Source organism: Taudactylus pleione, unplaced genomic scaffold (genome assembly GCF_031769625.1).
Source record: "Taudactylus pleione unplaced genomic scaffold, aTauple2 ptg000380l, whole genome shotgun sequence".
Lineage (NCBI taxonomy): Eukaryota > Metazoa > Chordata > Amphibia > Anura > Myobatrachidae > Taudactylus > Taudactylus pleione.
In genome coordinates this window covers 4,855,122-4,863,416 of record NW_028284781.1, presented here as the reverse complement: position 1 = coordinate 4,863,416, position 8,295 = coordinate 4,855,122, and positions in this window count along the sequence as shown.

Genomic DNA, 8,295 nt, shown 5'->3' with positions numbered 1-8,295 from the left:
GATTTTTGGTAATTCAGGATCCATCCGTGTTGCAACAGCAGACTCTTACCTGGATGTCCTGCAGTAATTGAGAGACTGACGGAGCCTTGATGAGTAGGTCGTCCAAGGAAGGGATGATAGTAACCCCTTGTATCCGAAAGAAGGGCCATCATTACTGCCATGACCTTCGTGAACACTCTTAGTGCTGAAGAATGACCGAAAGGTAAGGCCTGGAATTGAAAATGAGAGGCCCGCACTGCGAACCGAAGGAATGCCTGATGAGGAGGCCAAATGGGAATGTGGAGATAAGCATCCTTTATATCTAAGGACACGAGAAACTCGCCTCTCTAGCCCTGCAATGACGGATTGCAGGGACTCCATCTTGAACTTGAAACATCTCAATCCTTATTTGCGGAAGTTCAGAATGGGTCTCACCGAGCCGTCTGGCTTGGGAACCACAAACAAGCTGGAATAAAAACCCTGACCCTGCTCGTGGATAGGGACATGCACTATTACTCGAGAAGACAGTAGCTTTTGTATTGCCTCCTGTATAACAACCCGTTTGTCCGCAGATGCCGGCAAACCGATTGTGAAAAAACGAGGAGGAGGTTGGATCTGAAAATCCAGCTGCAAGCCCTGAATAATGATCGGACCCACGCGTCCTGGCAAGACTTGTTCCAAACTTCCTTGAAGTTGCAAAGGCGTGCTCCCACCCTGGGGTCCCCCAGCAAAGGGAGCACGTCATGCTGAAGCCTTATTCTGCTGGGAGGAGGATGCAGTGGCTCTTACTGCCTCTGGGACACCGGGAGCACCTCTGCCATGGCCTGGAATGTGAAAGGACGGTCCGGCAAAGGGCTGCCTGGGGGGAGGAGCAGCAGGTGGGAGATAAGTGGACTTACCACCTGTGGCTTGAGATATCCAGTTTAGTTCCAAACAGCTTCTCCTGTGAATGGAAGCACTTCCACGGCTCTCTTGGATTCCGCATCCGCCTGCCATTGTTGCAGCCACAGGGCTCTGCGGGCTGAGACAGCCAAGGCCGAGGATCTAGAGCAGTGTTTCCCAATCTCTGTCCTCAAGGCACACCAACAGTCCAGGTTTTAGTGATATCCATGCTTCAGCACAGATGTATAAAACAAAATAACTGAGGGACTAATTAAGACACCTGTGCTCAAATACGGCTATCCTCAAAACCAGGACTGTTAGTGTGCCTTGAGGACCGTGGTTGGGAACCCCTAATCTAGAGGAAAGACTACTAATATCCTTAGAAGCCCCTCCAAGAAAAGCAGCAGACTCTGCAAATGCTACAGTGTACATTGACTTCAAGGTAGTTTCTAACTTCCTGTCAGAAGGCTCCCTTAAAGACACTGCCCCTGGAACAGGGAGCACTGTCTTTTTTGAAGACGTGACATTGAAGGGTCCACTGAAGGAGGGGTTTCGCATAAATGCCTGCTTTTTGCAGGAAAGGGATAGTATGATAAAAGCTTCCTTCAAATCTGAAACCTTTTATCAGGGTGTTTCCAAGCTGAGGTAAGGATCTCGTCCAAGATAGACGGCCTAACCTCTACAGGATCCCTGTCCTCAACATGTAACACCTGGCGTATCGCTGCAATCAGTGCCTCTACACCCTGAGATACAGGCTCCGCTTTATTGGGTCCTGTACTTCCCCTTCCTCTGTATCAGGCATGTCGTCCTCTTCCGGGTCATCCCACATAAGGGGATTCGGTATTAGTCTCCTAGCAGGGACACTAGAGGACGATGCCACGGGAGGAACCTGGGCTGACATAACCCTTGTGAGCGAGCCCTTCTACAGACCTGGCTAAAGACCGTGCCCAGTCTGGCTCAGAGAAGGCAGACCTCTGAGATCTTTCAACCTCTCTCTCCCTGCGAGAAGCTTCTAGCTCTACACACATTTGAGGCATGACTGATGTAATTTGATCAGTCCATGAATTTTGTGGGGATGCTGCAGTCTGTTTCTGAAACACAGTTCTCACACAACAGGGAACTGGATGATAGTCCCTGTGTAAACTTCTCTGCACAGTGCTTACAAGAGAGTTTTTGTGCAGCCTTAGACCACTTGAAAGTCATTCTACCACTTCACTGTACACAGACACACAGAGAAGAGTGATACAGACAAAACACACAAGCAGAGAGACTGTTTGAAGAAGAGATAGGGGCATAGAGGTAGATTATGCCATCAACCCCGCCCAACAAGCTCTGCTTCAGAGACCAGTGCTATTAACACAATATAATGCTGTAATCACTGTGTAAACACAGTCCAACCTGATCTTCACAAGTCTATCCCCACTGTGCAGGCACAATCTGGGCAGACATGTCTGTTCTCTGCATGTGTCAGCAGCCTGTGTTTGTAAAATGGCCACCAGACTCCTTGTGGAAGCTCTGGGGCTGCTGGGAGGCAGGAGCAGAACTGTGTGTTAGGCTCCGTCCCCTCCATTCTTGCTGCTGCTGTTTTAATGCCCGTCTTTCATTTTCTCCTGGTCACCCTGCTACTCAGAGTGCCAGGAGTCACTATCCTTTCTGCTGCCAAATGCTGCCGGCGGCGGGCTTGCTAATGGGGGAGCGCGACGAACACTGCGTGTCTGGCTACCCCCCAGAGACAGTGGTCTCTAGCTGAATACCCCAGCGCGCGATGCAAGCAGCAGCGATGAGGTCTCTCGGCAGCTCCAACGAAGCAGACAGGCAGGGGCAGTGAGCTGCCTGTCTGATCCTCATGTTGATCGAGGATCCATTGATTTTTAGCAGAGAGCTCTTATATGTGACCAGCTCCCTTGGCACAAAATTTAGACTGGCCTGTAGGGGGGCATAGAGGGGGAGGAGCTAGCTACTATTCAAATTTATTAAAGTGCCAGCTCCCGGTTATCCCACATCTATACCCTACTGTACGGAGACTCCAGTGTCCCCTAGTGGTTGAAGGAGAAATATTTGATATACATATGTATATGTTTAAATATCACTGAGGTGGTATGGAATACATCATGTGTATAATATGTTATAGAACATTGAGTATGTACTCTCCTTTGGGAGTAATAGACATCTGGTATACATATGTATGATACTTGTTTATATATCACTGAGGTGGTATACTATAATCCTATGCATAGTATGCTATATACTATAATGCTAAGAATGTACCATCGCTCCTTTCTGAGCAATTAGACATCTGGTATAATATATATCAATACATTTTTATATATCATTGTGGTACGGTATATATTGTATTAGTGTTCATGCTAGGGCTGTTTTAGAGGGGCACCCCACTGAAACAAACACCGGCAGGTGAATAGACGCCATGCGCATGTGCACAACATCTATTCACACTGCAGTGGAGCGCTTGGGAGCAGCCCATCATATCCATGAATGCTGGGTATGCCCATTAGTGATTAAGATATTGGGAGGGGGGAGGAGTTGTCATGGCCACACCCCTTTTTGAGTGGCCACTCCCATTTGGGTGGCACACAGAAGTCTTTCACAGATAGCCCCTCCTGCCTTCCCTAGAGTGAACACTATTATATGTATAATGTTTATATAACACTGATGTACTATCTTTCTTCCTGAGTGAATAGACATTTGATATTCCTCATATGTCTGGTAGGTATACATCCATATGTATATGTTCTACTACGTTGATGTCCTCTTTCCCATCCCTGAGCAACTAGATGACTCTTATAGATCAAAGATATTAAATCTGTTTGACATGGGTGCTGTAGTGTCCATTCTAGTGCAGTCCCTCTTTCCTGTCTGGGGTGTCACACTCTGCTTTGGTGCTTCTAGCACACTCAGCTAATGCAACAAACTGCTGAGATAGAGACAAGAATGTGCTAGAAGCACCAGAGCAGACAGTAACACCCCAGGCAGGAAAGAGGAACTGCACAGGTTGTGACAGGTGCAGGGTGCTAGAATGAACACAGATGTATACATCATACTGTATGTATAATGTTTATATAACTGATGATTTAGTATCTCTCCTTCCAGAGTGAATCTTCTGTAGGATACAGGACTGCATACAACTGACTAGGTATGGTATACATCATATGTGTACTAGGTTTGTATAATGCTGTTTTTGCACTATCACTTACTAGTTATACATTTTCCTGGGTCTAGGCTTTGCGTTTTACTTGAGTTTCTGCCACATTGCAGTATCTTATAATGTAAGGCTTACAGACTCTACATGCATGAGTGATTACCCTTTAGTTGCATAGAACCAGTTGACGAGTGCATTTCGTGTGGGAGGTCACATTTACTGCACATGTGGAGCTTTATACTGCTAGCACACTCTTCATGACACTTCAAAAGGCCAGAGTGGAGCTTACCTAGGCAACAGCAAGTGTAACTGCACTACCCTTACCCAGGGCCGGATTACCAATGGGGCGGATGGAGCTTCAGCTCCAGGCCCCCAATCAAAATAGGCCCACAACCTGTCTGACTAATCGGCTGCTGTAGACAGGATTTTATTTTCCTGGTACAGCAGACTGCCTGTGGCCGTCTGAGGCTCCGCCCCCTTGAACCGCGACCCCCCTCCACCCAGACGCATTACCGGTGGGTCACACATCGGAATCAGCATGGCAGCTGTTACACGTGGCAGTGCAGTGACGGGCTTCCCTAGCCCTTCCTGCGCGGCATACTAATAGTGACACAGCGCCTCCACGGTGCTGCCCTGCTACCATCGCTACCGGCAGCAGCACATATACACAGGCAGCTGCATGAGGGCTGACCAGCAGCTGCATGAAGAATCAGCCTGAGGGGAGCTGCTGATAATAACTGGGGCATGCAGACTGACTGGCTGAGGCACAGACAGCATGAGCAATATTGCCGGGGACAATATTATACGTATTGTGCATGTAGGGGCATATTATATAAGCCGGGGACAATATTACACGTATCATGCCTGTAGGGGCAATGCTGTATGTTCTGCCGTGGTAATATTGTGTACATTGTATCTATGTGGGCAATGCTGTAAATACAGCATTGCCCACACATATATAATATACACAATGTTTGCCACATAACAGCAGTATACACAGCATTTCCCCCTACAGATGTAATATACACCATAATATTACCCCAATACCAGTACTATGGGAGTAATATTCTGTATATTACTTCTGTGGGGGCAATGCTGTATATACTGTTGGTATGGGGGTAATATTGTGTATATAACATCTGTGGGGGCAATACAGTGTATACTGCTGGTATGGGACAATGTGTAAATTACATCTGTTTGGGGCAATGCTGTGTTTACTGCTGGTATGGGTGTGATTATGTATATATTACAGCTGTGGGGGCAATGCTGTGTGCACTGCTAGTATGGGGGTTATATTGTGTATATTATAGCTATGGGAGGCAGTGATGTGTATACTATTTTAAGGGAGTACTACTGTATATATTTCAACTGTGTGTGTGTGGTAGGGGGGTGCTTGGGGGTAATACTATGTATACTTCTGGTATGGGGGAAATATAATAAATGTATAAACATAATACATATAATATCTGTGGGGATAATGTTGTGTATATTGTTGGTATGGGTGTAATATTTTGAATATTACATCTGTGGGGGAATGCTGAGTATACTGGTAGCATGGGTGTAATATCTTGAATATAGCATCTGTGCGGTCAATGCGGTGTATACTGGTGGCATGGGTGTAGTATTTTTAATATTGCATCCGTGGGGGCAATGCTGTGTAAACTCGCAATTATATATATATACATCTTTACTAACTTTGCAGAACAAAGAAACAGTATAACCCATGGATATAACATGACACAGGTAGTGACATAATCAAGCATTCTTTCTTTGGGGCAGCACGGATGGTGTAATGGTCAGCATTACTACCTCCCAGCATTGAGGTCCAGGGTTTGATTCACACCATGGCCCCTACCGTGTGGAGTTTGTATATTCTCCCCATACTTGTTTGGGTTTCCTCTGGGTACTCTATAGTACCATTGAAAGACAATTTCTTATTTCTGTCAAAGTGGTTATCTGGCATTAATGGATGGCTGGGAACGGTCACTGATAAGTGAGCCATTTCTTATACAAATATGTTGAATATTGTCTGATATTTGTGCGTAATACATGTGTATATAATGCATTATGGGCCTGATTCAGGGCTGCACAGAATGCTGATGATGACATATTTGAGTGATGTTTTGCTACTGCGCATGAACGAAAACCATTATAAATTGGTACACCGCATGCGTCACACTTTGTGTACGCACAAAGACACTTTTGTGACTGAGATGCACGGTATCAGAAATGTCTTGGAAAAGTGGTGAGCGTTCCGGGCTGGAGACTGGGAGGTCGCGATTACTGCGCACAAATGTCAGCTTTTGGATTTCTTGTATCAAATTTAAAAGTCTGAAGTGTTGACAAAAAGCTAATTTTTTTGTGGGGGATGGGTAGAGCGGACCCAATGGATGTCTGTCAGTCTGCTAAATGCAATCTATATGGTGCTCTATTGTCTAAGGCAAATTTATAATTATCCAGTATATTTCTGTTAATAAAATCAAAATTGTTGCATTTTATTAATAACCATAGTTTGTATTATTTATGTTTTATTCAGTGATCAATAATATAACAGGTGATCTATGCTTCATATTAGCAAAGAGGGGAGGGAGATTGAGGTGGTTGAAGGTAGACGCGTAGCTATACCTTTGTTGGTTGCTAGACACACCCACAGTACTAGTCACATCCTCACATCAGTCGTCACACAATAGGCCCTTCATAAATTTCAGTTCCAGGCCCATCAGGACCTTAATCTGGCACTGCCCTTACCCCTTTGGAAGTGAGAACAGTACAGTTCTCCCTAGTATTCCCAGCAGGTCCATAACAGGACAAGGAACACTTTTTAGAAGGTATCTTCACTTGCAGTTAGCCTCTCACACCTGGTTGTACTTAGATGTTGAGGTGGAATCAGTATGGTTGGGCTATTACTGGCCACTGGAGTTAAGAGTTCTCTTTTCGTTGCCACTTTTTAGTGTCCACGAGTTGCTGTCATGTCTGTAAATGGACACAGGCAGTGGTGTTTTCCCTCCATTAACAAAATTACAATTTGCCTGCCCTTCATTTGCTTTCCTTTAAGGGGCATGGCCATAGAATGTGTAGCCATTCCCAATGCTTCAGTTGTATTGTCTGCGTATGTGTCAGGGATCACCGCTCCTTTCCAGGTCCTGGTGTTGCCTTTATCACTCGGGTTATAACTGTCCAGGACAGTAATTGACTATTCTTAGCAGTAACATGTAAAGGGCCATTGCACCCAGCCCTGAGGAACTGGCTAGGATTTTCAATTTTATGTACTTTGGGCAGGTGACTGGTTTCAAACTCAGTCTCCTTCCTTCAGTATGCTACTCTGGATAATAGATTCCTTCTAAGTGGTCAGCCTTTGTATGCAACCCTTTCAATTAATAGGGACGCTAAGTCCTATGGGCCCTGTTGCAGCAGTTTCTCTGTGTTCTTCTTTGCTAATGGTAGGTGAAAGGCCTGCTATCTGGGGTACAGGTGGTGGGCCTTAAATTATGCTGCCCTCTGGTGGGCTCAGTAGGGCAATGCCTAAATCTTCACTGGGCTCTGCGGAAAGGGTGCCTAATGGAGCATACACACGGTCAGATGTATCAGATGAACGATTTGAACTATGAACGATTTTTGACTGCTTTAAAATGAATGGAATCGTCCAAATCTGACTGCAAACACGTCAGATGTCAGATATCGTTCAGATATGAACGATTTTTTCAATAGTTATCGTTCAGATCTGAAAAAAAAATCTAACTGTGTATGCACCGTAAGTCCCACACATTGAGTAGAACACACTATATGGAGGAGCCATTTACCTGGTCTATCAGTACCCTAGGATTTCCAAAAGGTGTAAGCTCTACTCGCACTTCTTGTAGGAGTAAGGCCTATGCTTACTGTTGATGCATGGCCGCTTTTTGTGGGTGGCTCCCATGGGATCCCCCCATAGGTGTCAATTAGGCAAACATTGATAGGAAGGTTCATTAATCTGGGAATGCAGACATCCTGTATTCATTACCTTTTATGGACAGTAGTTGAATTGTTGGACGTTTCCTTATGGTTCTGGGCCTTCTGTTCATCTCTCTGCAGTCTCCTGTTTTTAGGGCTTCTTTGATGCCCTTCTGCAGTTGCCAGCGGGTTGTAATCCTCCCCTGTGGGGAAGCTTCTTCTGGGTTGTGATCTTCTTGGACAGGGGTCCACTTGGTATTTCGGGCTGTTGCTTTTCCTTTGGGATGCAGCTTGCTCTGCTTCTGTTCCAGGTTGCCTTGGATCCCTTGTCTGTCACCTTCCTGGAC